At 44.8% G+C, this 17441-nt stretch overlaps 1 protein-coding gene across 7 annotated transcripts in view; it reads right to left on the bottom strand.

The window, feature by feature from the left end:
- gtf2h1 (general transcription factor IIH, polypeptide 1) overlaps window positions 1-17441 on the bottom strand; it is a 155886-nt gene that overhangs the window by 119780 nt on the left and 18665 nt on the right. For 6 of the 7 annotated variants that reach the window (XM_072518986.1, XM_072518988.1, XM_072518987.1 and 3 more), the window contains one exon: window positions 4584-4658. The exons of the other annotated variant lie outside the window; for it this stretch is intronic. The gene's annotated coding sequence lies outside the window, so the exon portion shown is untranslated. The remainder of the gene's footprint in view (window positions 1-4583; window positions 4659-17441) is intronic. 7 annotated transcript variants of the gene reach the window in all.

The raw sequence follows: 17441 nt of genomic DNA on the forward strand, positions 1-17441 counted from the left end.
AAGCAACAGGGTAGTTGTTATGGGGGACTTTAACTTTCCAAATATTGACTGGAAACGCTATAGTTCGAGTTCTTTAGATAGATCTGTTTTTGTCCAATGTGTGCAGGAGGGTTTCCTGACACAGTATGTAGATAGGCCAACGAGAGGCGAGGCCATATTGGATTTGGAACTGGGTAATGAACCAGGACAGGTGTTAGATTTGGAGGTAGGTGAGCACTTTGGTGATAGTGACCACAATTCCATTACGTTTACTTTAGTGATGGAAAGGGATAGGTATATACCGCAGGGCAAGAGTTATATCTGGGGGAAAGGCAATTATGATGTGATGAGGCAAGACTTAGGATGCATCGGATGGAGAGGAAAACTGCAGGGGATGGGCACAATGGAAATGTGGAGCTTGTTCAAGGAACAGCTACTGCGTGTCCTTGATAGGTATGTACCTGTCAGGCAGGCAGGAAGTGGTCGAGCAAGGGAACCGTGGTTTACTAAAGCAGTCGAAACACTTGTCAAGAGGAAGAAGGAGGCTTATGTAAAGATGAGACATGAAGGTTCAGTTAGGGCGCTCGAGAGTTACAAGTTAGCTAGGAAGGACCTAAAGAGAGAGCTAAGAAGAGCCAGGAGGGGACATGAGAAGTCTTTGGCAGGTAGGATCAAGGATAACCCTAAAGCTTTCTATAGATAAGTCAGGAATAAAAGAATGACTAGGGTAAGAGTAGGGCCAGTCAAGGACAGTAGTGGGAAGTTGTGCTTGGAGTCCGAGGAGATAGGAGAGGTGCTAAATGAATATTTTTCGTCAGTATTCACACAGGAAAAAGACAATGTTGTCGAGGAGAATACTGAGATTCAGGCTACTAGACTAGAAGGGCTTGAGGTTCATAAGGAGGAGGTGTTCGCAATTCTGGAAAGTGTGAAAATAGATAAGTCCCCTGGGCCGGATGGGATTTATCCTAGGATTCTCTGGGAAGCTGGGGAGGAGATTGCTGAGCCTTTGGCTTTAATCTTTAAGTCATCTTTGTCTACAGGAATAGTGCCAGAAGACTGGAGGATAGCAACTGTTGTCCCCTTGTTCAAGAAGGGGAGTAGAGACAACCCTGGTAACTATAGACCAGTGAGCCTTACTTCTGTTGTGGGCAAAATCTTGGAAAGGTTTATGAGAGATAGGATGTATAATCATCTGGAAAGGAATAATTTGATTGGAGACAGTCAACACCGTTTTGTGAACAAAGAAATGTACAGCACAGGAACAGGCCCTTCGGCCCTCCAAGCCCGTGAAGGGTAGGTCGTGCCTCACAAACCTTATTGAGTTCTTTGAGAAGGTGACCAAACAGGTGGATGAGTGAAAAGCAGTTGATGTGGTGCATATGGATTTCAGTAAAGCATTTGATAAGGTTCCCCACGGTAGGCTACTGCAGAAAATACGGAGGCATGGGATTCAGGATGATTTAGCAGTTTGGATCAGAAATTGGCTAGCTGGAAGAAGACAAAGGGTGGTGGTTGATGGGGAATGTTCAGACTGGAGTCCAGTTACTAGTGGTGTGCCACAAGGATCTGTTTTGGGCCCACTGCTGTTTGTCATTTTTATAAATGACCTGGACGAGGGTGTAGAAGGATGGGTGAGTAAATTTGCAGATGACACTAAAGTCAGTGGAGTTGTGGACAGTGCGGAAGTATGCTACAAGTTACAGAGGGACATAGATAAGCTGCAGCGCTGGGCTGAGAGGTGGCAAATGGAGTTTAATGCAGAAAAGTGTGAGGCGATTCATTTTGGAAGGAATAACAGGAAGACAGAGTACTGGGGTAATGGTAAGATTCTTGGCAGTGTGGATGATCAGAGAGATCTCGGTGTCCATGTACATAGATCCCTGAAAGTTGCCACCCAGGTTGAGAGGGTTGTTAAGAAGGCGTACAGTGTGTTAGCTTTTATTGGTAGAGGGATTGAGTTTCAGAGCCATGAGGTCATGTTGCAGCTGTACACTACTCTGGTGCGGCCGAATTTGGAGTATTGCGTGCAATTCTGGTCGCCGCATTATAGGAAGGATGTGGAAGCATTGGAAAGGGTGCAGAGGAGATTTACCAGAATGTTGCCTAGTATGGAGGAAAGATCTTATGAGGAAAGGCTGAGGGACTTGAGGCTGTTTTCGTTAGAGAGAAGAAGGTTAAGAGGTGACTTAATTGAGGCATACAAGATGATCAGAGGATTGAATAGGGTGGACAGTGAGAGCCTTTTTCCTCGGATGGTGATGTCTAGCACGAGGGGACACAGCTTTAAATTGAGGGGAGATAGATATAGGACAGATGTCAGAGGTGGGTTCTTTACTCAGAGAGTAGTAAGGACGTGGAATGCCCTGCCTGCAACAGTAGTGGACTCGCCAACACTAAGGGCATTCAAATGGTCACTGGATAGACACATGGACGATAAAGGAATAGTGTGGATGGGCTTTAGAGTGGTTTCACAGGTTGGCGCAACATCGAGGGCCGAAGGGCCTGTACTGCGCTGTAATGTTCTATGTTCTAATCAGATCCGGAGCCACCACCAACTTCCATGCCCTATCCCTCACCTGAACAATTTCCCTTACCACAGCCTCCCTCCGGAGCTGACCTGCTAACATATTTATCTCCATGTTCATAAACTGCACCACTTGCCCGTCTCAGTTGATGCCCCACCTTCCTCGTAGATAATCGGTCAAAGCTCGCCTGTAGTTCCTTCCTCTTTTCCAGCTTTGCTGGGTCCCCATCTTCTGCATAACTCCTATCTACCTCCAACATCTCATCTATTACCCTCTGCCGCTCCAACCTCTCCTCTTTGTCCACCCTGGCCTTAAATAAAATCACCTCACCCCTCACCACCGCCTTGAGCCTCCCAGACAACTGCCTTCGACACTTCACCCGTACAGTTGAAACCTACATATTCCTCAATTACCTTTTCAATTTTGTCACAGAACCCTTGGTCCCCCAAAAGTCTCACATCTAATTTCCACCCCGGCCTCTGCGCTACCCCCTTGTCCAGTACCATATCCACCCAATGCGGAGCAATTGCCGAGTATTCCGACAACTTAACCCCAGCCAGCAAAGCCTTCCCCACCACGAAAAAGTCGATCTGCGAGTATACCTAATGGACTGGTGAGGAAAACGAGTACTCCGTTCCCTCGGGTGCAGAAACTTCCAAGGGTCCACCCCTCCCATTTCCACCATTAGCCCAGCCAACGCCTTTGACCCACCTGATGGGACCAGCGAGCGCGGCCATGACCTGTCCAACCTTGGCTCCTGCACCAAGTTCCAGTCCCCCCCCCCACTATCAGTTTGTGTGTGTCCAAGTCGGGGATGGCCCCAAACACCATCTTTGCGAATCCCACATCGTCCCAATTGGAAAGTATACACTTAACAGCGCCACTAACCTCCCCTCCAGTGCCCCCGTCACAATCACATAACTAACCCCCTGATCTGCCACCTCCTTCTCCATCTGGAAGCGTACGCTTTTGCTGACCAGCACCGCTACCCCTCGAGCCCTTCCGCCAAATCCAGAGTGAAACACCTGACTAACACAGCCCTTTTTAAGTCTCACCTGGTCTTTAACCCTCAAGTGAGTCTACCATTTACTGAATTATACTTCCATTTCTCTCTTGCAGCCCTTTCTTTCAAAATATTTTTTGTTAAATGCTGACAATATGGAAGATCTGGTTTTGTTTAATGATGCACAAGCCTGAATCTAAAAAAAACCATACACCGCATAAATGGTAGAAGGGTTGTTCATCCTCCTTGTTTACAATTATCAAGAAAATGTTTAGCCTGAATTGGGTGATCATTTCACACCATCCTTCTGTCCATTCTAATCTTTCCTATCTTTCTCCTCCCACTCAGATCACTGTGTCTTTGACGCTTTTTCTGTTGTTCATCATAAGCTGCAAATACACTCTTCCACCTTCCTGCGTTGAAACCCAAGACTCATCACAAGTCCCCTATGTTGACTCGTGTGTCTCAAGAATCAGAACTGTAGAATTTATTTTCTCCCAGTCTTCCCTCCTGTGGTAGTCACCACTGTTTGTATATATGACGTATATGAGAAGTAATACGATAAGGCTCCTTTACTACAGGTATGGGGGTAGATCCCTGCCTGCTGGCTCTGCCCAGTAGGCGGAGTATAAATGTGTGTGCTCACCGAGCTGCAGCCATTTCAGCAGCAGCTTTAGGAGGCAACACATCTCTGCTTAATAAAGCCTCAATTACTCCCTACTCTCGTCTCGTCATAATTGATAGTGCATCACCTCCCTGCTACAATAATGAATCCAAATCTTGAAATTACTGAATCACCACTTCCTGTTCAAAGCTGTTTCTCTTCACAACTTAGTTAGGGCCCTGCACTCTGGACCTGGAGGCACTGAGCACCAACCTACAGTGATCCTTACAAATTCTGTCCTGCCAATAAAGAAAATATATGGAGTTACCTGAACTGGACACAGCAAAGGAGGCATTAAGTACAATTGGCCTCAGCACATCTCCAGACAAAAAACAAAGTGGGGGGGGGGGGGGGGGGAACAGACTTCGATAAGCAGCCGGACTAAATAATGTAAATAATGAACATTTACCAGAAGTGAGATACCAAAGGGCAGACAACCTTTGACCTTCAGCATGAGCAATGTCTTCAGGAGCAATGAAGGGAACTGGAAAGAGGAAAAACATGTTTGCATGAGGACATTTTTTAAGCATTTCCACTCAAAAACCCTACTGAGACAATGTCCTTTGCATAAAAGCAAATTACTGCAGATGCTGGAATCTGAAACGAAAGAGAAAATGCTGGAAATCTCAGCAGGTCTTGCAGCATCTGTAGGGAGAGAAAAGAGCTAACATTTCGAGTCCGATGACTCTTTGTCAAAGCTGGCTTTGACAAAGCTTTGACAAAGAGTTATCAGACTCGAAACGCTAGCTCTTTTCTCTCCCTACAGATGCTGCCAGACGTGCTGAGATTTTCCAGCATTTTCTCTTTCATATCCTTTGCATAAATGCTTTCAGTGAATTTGGATAGGATTCTGCACTCTCAAACAAGGCAATTAGAAAAGACAAAATAATAACAAACAAGGCAAGGTAAATACAAGACATCCTCAATGACAGATTCAGCGGGATGGATATACGATCTGCCAAATTACTTCAGCATAAGGCAAGTGTAGTGCACATAATGAATAAATCCTCCCCCTTATAGAGCCTTGATACACCTTCAAGTGCTTTGAACTCTCCTGTGAACTGTGGAATACTTAATTACACCAGGCAGCGACCTCAGCAGAACAGGCTACTTACTTGTTGACCAAGATTATATGGGCACTAGACAGTCAGACAAAAACAAATCACACTTTAATGTTTGTGATACAGTTCTTAGATACTACTCTGGCTCTGCAAAAGCGTCAATTTTAAAATTCTCATCTTTATTTTCAAATCCCCCATGGCAACTCCCTTTTTCTGTAACCTTCTTCAGCCTACATCTCTCCAAGATCTATTTGCTCTTCCAATTCTGACCTCTTGTGCATCCCTCCACCAATTGTGGCATGCCTTCAGTTCGCGAAGCCACAAGTTCTGGAATTCCTTCCCTCCTCTCTCCTCCTTTAAGACGATCCTTAATATTGTTACGATCTCCATAGGGACCAATAACATTTTTAAAAATTCAAACTTCCAATTAATGACTGATGGGGTGGTACAAAAACATTTCACAGTTGAAGACATTTACTGTAACAAAAGACGAAAAGCACTGTTGACTAAACACTATTTTTGTCGGCAACCTATACTTATTCTTGAGAATTCTTAGCTCCCAAGAGTTTATTTCAACTCTTTTCCTTTCTCAACCTGGTAACTTCTAATCCCAGCAGCTGGTCTGTAAAAACATGGGCCGTGGCTTCCGACCTGGTTAAGTAAAAAAAAAGAACGGAATGCCAATCCAACAGTGATTGCTACTCCATGGATGTTCGGGGTCCTTATAATAATCTTAGAAACCTTAAAATTGCAACAGGATTTACTGCTTTGACCAAGCCTTTGGTCACTGAGGAAATGAAAGCTCACACTATCCAAGTTCCTCAATGTACTTGGCAGTCGAGGCCAGCACATGATGAGCATGATTGTAAGCTATGGAATAAGTTAAGGGGTCTCCATAGATAAAGAGGACAATAAATTAATTAGAAGTGATCAGCAGGTATAAAAACATTTCTGATGGATCGATGTTTGTTATTCTGTTGTTACATTTATGCATCTTTGCTTCACCATGCAATATTGACCACTATATTTCATGCACATCTAATCAAAGGTAAAATGGTCTACAAATAGGAGTGAACAAGAACATCTGGCCGGTTCCCTCATGCAATATGGTCGTGGCTGATCTTAGGCTTCAACTCCACTATCTTGCCCACTCCCCAAATCCCTCAATTCCCTGAGACCTAAAATTTGACTCTCCCAGCCTTAAATTTAATGTTGGAGTATCCACACCCCTCTAGGGTAGAGAATTCCGAAGATTCAGCACCCTTTGAGTGAAGTAATTTCTCCTCATCTCAGTCCTTTAATGATCAGCCCCTTATTCTGAGACTAGTGCCCTGTTTTAGATTCCCCACCCAGTGGAAACAATCTCTCAGTGTCTATCCTATCAAGCCCTTCAGAAATTTATAAATTGAGATTGTCTCTCATTCTTCTAAACTCCGGAGAATATAAACCCAGTGCCCTTCATCCAAGGGACCAGTTTAGTGAACCTTCACTCTACTGCCTCCAATGAAGTACATCATTTCTTAAATGTGCAGACCTAAATAGCACACAGTATACCTGTTCACTATATAGCAAGTATGCATAGGTGAATCATGAACATGGTCTCCCAATAACTACCTGATCTAATATTGTTAGAATGGTCAGTATGTGTAATCTGTTGTTTAAAGTAATAAGATAAATTCAGACAAGAAAGTGTTGCAAGAGTCACTTCTCCTAATATCTTATGTGGTTTAGCATCAAATGTAGTTTCAGAATACTCCTGTGAGGTTTCATGGGTGCTTTACTATAGAATAGCATGACATAAATGCAAACAGTCTTCCCACCAGCACTGACAGATCTATAACTGTACACACTGCGACATCCTGTGTTTTCACCAGCTACCCTGAAACCAACCAATCTCCCCATTACACCATTAAATACCCCAACAATGCGATCTGATACATAGATAGCCAATTTTTGCCTTTCTAAAACTGCTGCACCTTTCACTCGAGACCTATTGCACTGTCCATCTGCAGAGAGATTAGCAATCGGCATCACTGGACATCCCAAAGCGGTTTACAGAGAATTAATTACTTCTGAAGTGTAGTCATTGTTGAAATATAGGAAATACGGCAGATCATTTATACACAACAGGCTCCCACAAACAGCAATGTGATCATGAGCAAATAATCTCTTCTTGCAATGTTGATGGCTAGAACACCGGACATAACTTCCCTGTTCTTCAAAATATGTTCGGAGATCTTTCACATCCAATTAAGTGGCAGACAGGGCCATAGTTTAATATCTCATCCAAAAGAGAGCACATCTGAAAATGCAGAACTCCCTCAGTACTGCACTGGGGGGCAGACTAGATTTTTATGATCCGGTTCTGGAGTGGAACCTGAACCCACAACCTTCTGATAGCACATACAAATCAGAGATGAGATATCAGAGGCTTGGGCCACAATTTTTCAATCTTACTCAGACACGCAAATACACAATGGAAGCGAAAAATAGCCAATGTAACAACTATGTTCAAGATGGAAAAGAATTAACAAGGTAACCATGAATTGGCTTAACATTAGTCGTGAGCTAGCTTTTAGAATTTACAATTTGAAATAAAGCTAGTCAGCATTTTATCAAGAACATCCAGATGGATGTGTTACCGACCAGTCATGTTTCACAAATTGATAGGTTTTCTTCCTGAAGTGACTGATTGGTTAGATAAGGAAATTTCAGGCCTCTTTATACAGTCAATGAGCATCAAACGTGTGAGTGTGTCAGTTCAGTAAGTAATTCATACATGAGTCTGTCCTCAAATGTCAACACCAGAAGCAAGATTTTTACCCCTACCCACAATTCCAACCGTGCTCCCACCCCACAATTCCAACTGTGCCCCCATCACACACACACTTTGCAGAGTATCGAGGAAAATTGTAACAGAAGACATGACATTTTAAAAAATATGACATCAGATATTAGATCAGTTATCTTAGATTAGTAACTAGGTTTTCTCTGATCTAGCAGTAGATCAGAGCAATAAACTCCCTACTAGTGCACAGCATAGTCATTCAGAAACATGGGATATAGGAGGAGTAGGTCAATTGGCTTTCTTCAGCCTGCTCCGCCATTCAATTAGATCATGGCTGATGTTCTACCTCAATGCCATGTTTCCCGTATCCCTGGATATCTTTTACATCTAAAACCCATTTACCTCTGAATTGAATATACTCAATGAGTGAGCCTCCACTGCGACCTGGGATAGAGAATTCCAAAGATTCGTAGCCCGCAGAGTGAAGATATTTCTCCTTATCGAAGTCCTAAATAGCCTATCCCTTATTCTGAGATTGTGGCATGTATTCTGGACACCCCCTTATAAATTCTAGGTATTATTTGAACTTAAATTCTAATTGTGTTCATTTGAGACTTTAACCATAAACGGCAACAGGAGACAGTCTGATGGAGAAACTCAGGAAATCTTTAATAGGTTGTAGATTAATACTTATCAAAGACAGGGCAGGGCTTGACTAGCGTGCTATGGCTCTTGCTTTCCGGTTCAGCCATGGGCACAGGTTGACACTCGGTCTCTGTTCTCGCCCCTAACTTCTGCTTCCTTACGGACAACAGGCCCTTGCTGTGTAACTTGCTCAGTGAAGATTTCTGCTTCTCAACTCCAAGCCACAACTCACAGCATGATCAATGATGTTATTGCATTCCGATTGGCCTAAATGAGGCAAGATATTTCTCAATTGGCTTAAGGGGTGCATCAGTCTGTGATTGGTCTAGGTGGTGGATGATTGATTTGTAATTTGTTTCTCGAGGGTGATGGTCATCTATTGATTTCATTTCCCATTGTCCCCTGACTGGCCCTCGAAGATGTCAACTAGTTGTGGACCTTCCTTTTCATCAAAGTTTGTTACTTTACTTACTTCTTGATAAAAGAAAGTGTAATGATAGCCATTTGTTCTGGATGGGGGAAAATATGCTGTCATGCCCTCATGATTGATATCTGGAACTCATCGCCTCACTTCATTTCATTGGTATTAAACCAGATCCTTATCACTATGATTTGTGCAGGTCATTTGAAGGTTGACATTACTTCTCTCTGTGGTTACTTAGAATTAGTTCCTTAACTTTTAAAACAAAGGTTAACGTGGTAAAGTTGCTTATAACCTTAAAACTAATGTAAGCATTTACAAAATGGGTTCTGTAGTTCATATATAGAACGGGGATAGGGAGGGGCTTTTTCAGAGTCGGTGCAGACTCGATGGGCTGAACAGCCTCCTTCTGCACTGTGAGGATTTTATGGAATATAAGTGAGAATAGTTTTGATATGTGTTTATTTGAGATAAGACAATATAGGATGTCTGGAAACATGGATTCTTTAATCCCAATGTCTAATTGATCGATAGATATCTATGTCCTGTAGAAATTCATTAAAACGGGTTCTTATCAATGTGTCTTCATTGAGAAAATTGCTTTGCTACAGTGTGTTTTTGTATGTCAGTGCTTGGTACAAATCAACTAAACATACCGAATAACTTTACAACGGCTATATAAAATACACATAAAATCATGCTTGAAAGTGATCGATGTGCTAAATATAACACAGCGTATTCAACTAACACATTAAAATTTAAAAGAACTAGAGTTACAAAAGCTAATTACAGAATTTAATTCTAAGCTTACTAAATCAAAGATGGTTACACACTGTGAAATAAAGTGCCAACTTGAGAATGACCAGTTTACTCAGACTCTATTTTCTGCCTGTTAACTAATTCTTAATCAATGTTAGTATCTTACCCCCAATCCAATGTGCTTTAACTTTCTTACTAACCTCCGGTGTGGGGCCTTATTGAAAGCCTTCTAAAAATCCAAGTGCACCATATCCATTGCTTCCACCTTATCTATTTTGCTAGTTACATCCTCAAAAAACTCCAACAGGCTTTTCAGACATGATTTCCCTTTCATAAATCCATGTTGACTCTGCCCAATCCTACCATTATTATCTAACTGTCCAGTTATCACACCATTTATAATAGATTCTAGGGCAGCACGGCGTTGCAGTGGGTAGCACTGCAGCCTCACGGCGCCGCGGTCCCAGGTTCGATCCCGGCTCTGGGTCACTGTCCCATGTGGAGTTTGCACATTCTCCCAGTGTTTGCGTGGGTTTCGCCCCCACAACCCAAAGATGTGCAGGTTAGGTGAATTGGCCACGCTAAATTGCGCCTTAATTGGAAGAATGAATTGGGTACTCTAAATTTTATTGTTTTTTTTAAATAAATAAATAATAGATTCTAGCATACTGATGTCAGATCTGAAGTTCCCTATTTTCTCTCACCCTCCTTTGTTAAATAACGGAGTTAACATTTGCTACTTTCTAATCGAATCTGTAGGTTTTCCAGAATCTATAGAGTTTTGGAAGATCATCCACGATTTGAGTAGCTACATCTTTCAACACTCTGGAATGTAAATCATCAGGTCCAGTGTTTACCAACATTAATTTTTCCAGCACTACTTTTTTTACTAAATTCTTTTAGTTCCTCATTCTTATTGGTCCCTGGGCTCTCTGGTATTCCTGGGAGGTTTTTGTACATCTTCCTCCCTGAAAACCAACACCCAGTATTTGAGTTTTTCCACTATTTCCTTCTACCCAGTATAAATTCTACCATCTCTGCCTGGAATGGGCCCACATTTGTCTTTCCTCATCTTTTCTTTTTTCATACCTACAGAAGCTTTTACATTCTGATTTTATGATTCTCGCTAGCTTATTTTCATATTTTATTTTATAAATTTAGAGTACCCAATTCTTTTTTTTTTCCAATTAAGGGGCAATTCAGCGTGGCCAATCCACCTACCCTGCAGATCGTAGGGTTGTGGGGCGAGACCCACGCAGACATGGGGAGAATGTGCAAACTCCACGGAGAGTGGTGACCTGGGGCCAAGATCGAACCCGGGTCCTCGGAGCCGTGAGGCAGCAGAGCAAACCACTGCGCCACCGAGCCACCCTGCCTATTTTTATATTTGGTATCTCTATCAGTTTTATGATCTTCCTTTGCTGAATTCTAAAACGATCCCAATCCTCAATCTTACCACCTTTTTTGGTAACTTTATAAGCCTCTTCCTTTATTCTAATACAATCTTTAACTTCTACTGATAGCCACGGTTGGACCACTTTCCTTGTTGAACATTCATGCCTCAAAGGAATGTAACGTTGTTGCAAACCATGGGCAGGCTCATGCGACCCAGAAGACGACATGACCATAGTGGGTCGGATCTTGAATAATGATGAGTCAGAATACAGGAGGGAGCTAGAGAACCTAGTGGAGTGATGCAACGGCAACAATCTATCACTCAATGCCAGCAAAACTAAAGAGCTGGTCATTGACTTCAGAAAGCAAAGTACTGTACACACCCCTGTCTGCATCAATGGGGCCGAGGTGGAGATGGTTAACAGCTTCAAATTCCTAGGGGTGCACATCACCAAAAATCTGTCCTGGTCCACCACGTCGGCGCTACCACCAAAAAAGCACAACAGTGCCTATACTTCCTCAGGAAAGTAAGGAAATTCGGCATGTCCACACTGACTCTTACCAACTTTTACAAATGCACCATAGAAAGCATCCTATCTGGCTGTATCACAGCCTGGTATGGCAATTGCTCGGCCCAAGACTGCAAGAAAGTTCAGGGGGTCGTGAACACAGCCCAGTTCATCACATGTACCTGCCTCCCATCCATTGACTCCATCTACACCTCCCGCTGCCTGGGGAAAGCGGGCAGCATAATCAAAGACCTCTCCCACCCGGCTTACTCACTCGTCCAACTTCTTCCATCGGGCAGGAGAACATGCACGAACAGATTCAAAAACAGCTTCTTCCCCGCTATTACCAGACTCCTAATCAACCCTCTTATGGACGGACTTGATTAATACTGCACTCCTGTATGCGTCATCCAATGTCCTTGTCCATGTATATACATTGTGGACCTTGTGTTGCCCTATTATGTATTTTCTTTTTATTTTAGTTCTTTCTCATGTACTAAATGATCTGTTTGAGCTGCTCGCAGAAAAATACTTCTCACTGTACCTCTGCACACGTGACAATAAACAAATCCATCCAAAGAAATCCATCCAAGAGTGCAAAATAGCACATGATGACGTTGGGCGTGCATCCCGACTTCATCCCGCATATATGCGATATTTTGGTTGCCCGCGCACCCACTTACAGTTAAGGAGCTAATTTGAGGATATATTTTTCCTATTGCCTGGAATATTACGTTGGCCATGCAATTTTTAGGTCGTCACACAGGCAGTACGGACAGGTGAGCAATCATTTTTTCAATCTTTCTCAATCACAGATGGGAAGGGGGCTCCTCAATCTGAAGGCCCTTTCAGATATTGGGCTCTCTCTCCACCGGGATCTGGGAGTTCTGGCCCTTCCTCCCCCCTGGCCCATATCCCGAAGCTGTGGTTGCCCCTCCCCGACCCCCTACCCCAACAATCCTGCCCCAGGGAAATCAGGGGCTTACATAGATACATAGAAGATAGGAGCAGGCGGAAGCCTTTTGGTTCTTCGAGTCTGCTACGCCATTTATCATGACCATGGCTGATCATCCAACTCAATAGCCTAATCCTGCTTTCTCCCCATAACCTTTGATCCCATTCGAAGTGCTATATCCAGCTGCCTCTTGAATATATTCAATGTTTTAGCATCAACTACTTCCTGTGGTAATGAATTTCAAACACACCACTCTTTGGGTGAAGAAATGTCTCCCATCTCTGTCCGAAATGGTTTACCCTGAATCCTCAAACTGTGACCCCTGGTTCTGGACACACCACCCATCTAGAACTTCTCTGTATCTACCCTGTCTAGTTCTGTTAGAATTTTATAAGTCTCTATGAGAACCCCCCTCATTCTTCTGAACTCTAGCGAGATCAATCCTAACCTAGTCAATTCACTCCTCATATGACAGTCCCGCCGTGCCTAGAATCAGATTGGTAAACCTTCACTGCACTCCCTTAAGAGCAAGAACATCCTTCCTCAGAAAAGGAGACCAAAACTGCACACAATATTCTAGGTGTAGCTTCACCAAGGCCCTGTATAATTGCAGCAACACATCCCTGCTCCAGTACTCAAAACCTCTCACAATGAAGGCCAACATGCCATTAGCCTTCTTTACCACTTACTGAACCTGCATGCTTACCTTCAGTGGCGACTAGTGCACAAGGACACCCAGGTCCTGCTGCATACTCCCCTCTCCCAATTTACAATCGTTCAGGTAGTAATCTGCCTTCCTGTTTTTGCTTCCAAAGTGAATAGCCTCACACTTATGAAAATTATGCTGCATTTGCTATTGATTTGCCCACTCACACAACGGTACAGATCATGCTGTAGGATCCCTGCATCCTCGTCACAGTTCACCCTCCCATCCAAATTGGTATCATCTGCAAACTTTTGAGTTGTACATTTTGTTCCCTCATCCAAATCATTAATATATATTGTGAATAGCTGGGATCCCAGCACCGATCCCTGTGGCACCCCACTAGTTACTGCCTGCCAATTTGAAAAGGACGCATTAATTCCTACTCTTTGTGACCTCGCTGCCAATCAGTTTTCTATCCACCTCAATACACTATCCCAATCCCATGCCGTTTAATCTTGCACAATAATCTCTTTTTTAAAAAAATATATTTTATTCAAAATTTTTGGCCAACCATAACAGTACATTGTGTATCTTTTACACAGTAATATAACAATATAAATAACAATGGCTGTTTTTTTAAACAAGAAATAAATAATATATAAACAACATCCAAATTAAAAAACTAAACTAAATGGCAACTGCCTTGTCCCAAATAAATACTCTCCAAAAATACAATTCAGCAGTCCAGTATACAATTACATATAACAACCTATACATATTATACTTATGCACTAACATCCCTGAGAGTCCTCCTGGTTCCTCCCCTCCCCCCCCTCCCCCCCCCTCCCCCCCTGGGTTGCTGCTGCTGTCTTCTTCTTTTCCATTCCCTCTATCTTTCTGTGAGGTATTCGACGAACGGTTGCCACCGCCTGGTGAACCCTTGAGCCGATCCCCTTAGGACGAACTTAATCCGTTCCAGCTTTATAAACCCTGCCATGTCATTTATCCAGGTCTCCACCCCCGGGGGCTTGGCTTCCTTCCACATCAACAGTATCCTGCGCCGGGCTACTAGGGACGCAAAGGCCAAAACATCGGCCTCTCTCGCCTCCTGCACTCCCGGCTCTTGTGCAACCCCAAATATAGCCAACCCCCAGCTTGGTTCGACCTGGACCCCCACTACTTTCGAAAGCACCTTTGTCACCCCCACCCAGAACCCCTGTAGTGCCGGACATGACCAGAACATGTGGGTGTGATTCGCTGGGCTTCTCGAGCATCTCGCACACCTATCCTCTACTCCAAAAAATTTACTGAGCCGTGCTCCAGTCATATGCGCCCTGTGTAACACCTTAAATTGCATCAGGCTTAGCCTGGCACACGAGGACGATGAGTTTCCCCTACTTAGGGCATCAGCCCACAGCCCCTCCTCAATCTCCTCCCCCAGCTCTTCTTCCCATTTCCCTTTCAGCTCATCTACCATAATCTCCCCCTCGTCCCTCATTTCCCTATATATGTCTGATACCTTACCGTCCCCCACCCATGTCTTTGAGATCACTCTGTCCTGCACTTCCTGTGTCGGGAGCTGCGGGAATTCCCTCACCTGTTGCCTCGCAAAAGCCCTCAGTTGCATATGCCGGAATGCATTCCCTTGGGGCAACCCATATTTTTCGGTCAGCGCTCCCAGACTTGCAAACGTCCCATCTACAAACAGATCTCTCAATTGTGTTACTCCTGCTCTTTGCCATGTTCCAAATCCCCCATCCATTCTCCCCGGAGCAAACCTATGGTTATTTCTTATCGGGGACCACACCGAGGCTCTCGTCTTTCCCCTATGCCGTCTCCACTGTCCCCAAATTTTCAGAGTAGCCACCACCACCGGGCTTGTGGTGTATTTCTTCGGTGAGAACGGCAACGGCGCCGTCACCATAGCTTGGAGGCTAGTCCCCCTGCAGGACGCCCTCTCCAATCTCTTCCACGCCGCTCCCTCCTCTTCTCCCATCCACTTACATACCATTGAGATATTGGCGGCCCAGTAGTACTCACTTAGGCTCGGTAGTGCCAGCCCCCCCGTCCCTACTACGCTGCAAAAATCCCTTCCTCACTCTCGGGGTCTTCCCGGCCCACACAAAACTCATGATACTCTTTTCGATCCTTTTGAAAAAAGCCTTCGTGATCACCACCGTGGCACTGAAACACAAAGAGGAATCTCGGGAGGGCCACCATTTTAACCGCCTGCACCCTCCCTGCCAGTGACAGGGATACCATGTCCCATCTCTTGAAGTCCTCCTCCATCTGTTCCACCAACCGCGTTAAATTTAACCTATGCAATGTCCCCCAATTCTTGGCTATCTGGATCCCCAAGTAGCGAACGTCCCTGGTTACCTTCCTCAGCGGTAAGTCCTCTATTTCTCTGCTCTGCTTCCCAGGATGCACCACAAACAACTCACTTTTCCCCATGTTCAGTTTATATCCTGAAAATTCTCCAAACTCCCCAAGTATCCGCATTATCTCTGGCATCCCCTCCGCCGGGTCCGCCACATACAACAACAAATCGTCCGCATACAGAGATACCCGGTGTTCTTCTCCTCCCGAGTACTCCCCTCCACTTCCTGGAACCCCTCAATGCTATTGCCAGGGGCTCAATCGCCAGTGCAAACAATAATGGGGACAGAGGACATCCCTGCCTCGTCCCTCTGTGGAGCCAAAAATACGCAGGCCCCCGTTCATTCGTGACCACGCTCGCCATCGGGGCCCTATACAGCAGCTGTACCCATCTAATATACTCATCTCCAAAGTCAAATCTCCTCAACACCTCCCACAAATAATCCCACTCCACTCTATCAAATGCTTTCTCGGCATCCATCGCCACCACTATCTCCGCTTCCCCCTCTGGTGGGGGCATCATCATTACCCCTAGCAGCCTCCGTATATTCGTATTCAGCTGTCTCTCCTTCACAAACCCAGTTTGGTCCTCATGGACCACCCCCGGGACACAATCCTCTATCCTCATTGCCATTACCTTGGCCAGAATCTTAGCGTCTACGTTCAGGAGGGAAATAGGCCTATAGGACCCTCATTGCAGCGGGTCTTTTTCCTTCTTTAGGAGAAGCGATATCGTTGCCTCTGACATAGTCGGGGGCAGCTGTCCCCTTTCCCTCGCGTCATTAAAGGTTCTCATCAGTAGCGGGGCGAGCAAGTCCACATATTTCCTGTAAAATTCAACTGGGAATCCATCCGGTCCCGGGGCCTTCCACGCCTGCATGCTCCTAATTTCTTTCACTACTTCCTCCATTTCGATCTGTGCCCCCAGTCCCACCCTCTCCTGCTCCTCCACCTTAGGAAATTGCAGCTGGTCCAGAAAACACATCATTCTCTCCATCCTATCCGGGGGCTGAGCTTCATATAATCTTTCATAGAATGCCTTGAACACTCCATTCACTCTCTCCGCTCCCCGCTCCATCTCTCCCTCACTCCCCCTATTTCCCTCGCTGCTCCCCTTTTCCTCAATTGGTGGGCCAGCAACCTGCTCGCCTTCTCCCCATATTCGTACTGTACACCCTGTGCCTTCCTCCACTGTGCCTCTGCAGTACCCGTTGTCAGCAAATCAAATTCTACGTGTAGCCTTTGCCTTTCCCTGTACAGTCCCTCCTCCGGTGCCTCTGCATATTGCCTGTCCACCCTCACAAGTTCTTGCAGCAACCGCTCCCGTTCACTACTCTCCTGCTTTCATTTATGTGCCCTTATTGATATCAGCTCCCCTCTAACCACTGCCTTCAGCGCCTCCCAGACCACTCCCACCTGGACCTCCCCATTATCATTGAGTTCCAAGTACTTTTCAATACACCCCCTCACCCTTAGACACACCCCCTCATCCGACATTAGTCCCATGTCCATTCTCCAGGGTGGACGCCGTTCTTTTTCCTCCCCTATCTCCAAGTCCACCCAGTGTGGAGCGTGATCCGAAATAGCTATAGCTGTATACTCCGTCCCCCTCACCTTCGGGATCAACGCCCTTCCCAACACAAAAAAGTCTATTCGCGAATAAACTTTGTGGACATAGGAGAAAAACGAAAACTCCTTACTCCTAGGTC

This window comes from Scyliorhinus torazame, chromosome 10 (assembly GCF_047496885.1).
Source record: "Scyliorhinus torazame isolate Kashiwa2021f chromosome 10, sScyTor2.1, whole genome shotgun sequence".
Lineage (NCBI taxonomy): Eukaryota > Metazoa > Chordata > Chondrichthyes > Carcharhiniformes > Scyliorhinidae > Scyliorhinus > Scyliorhinus torazame.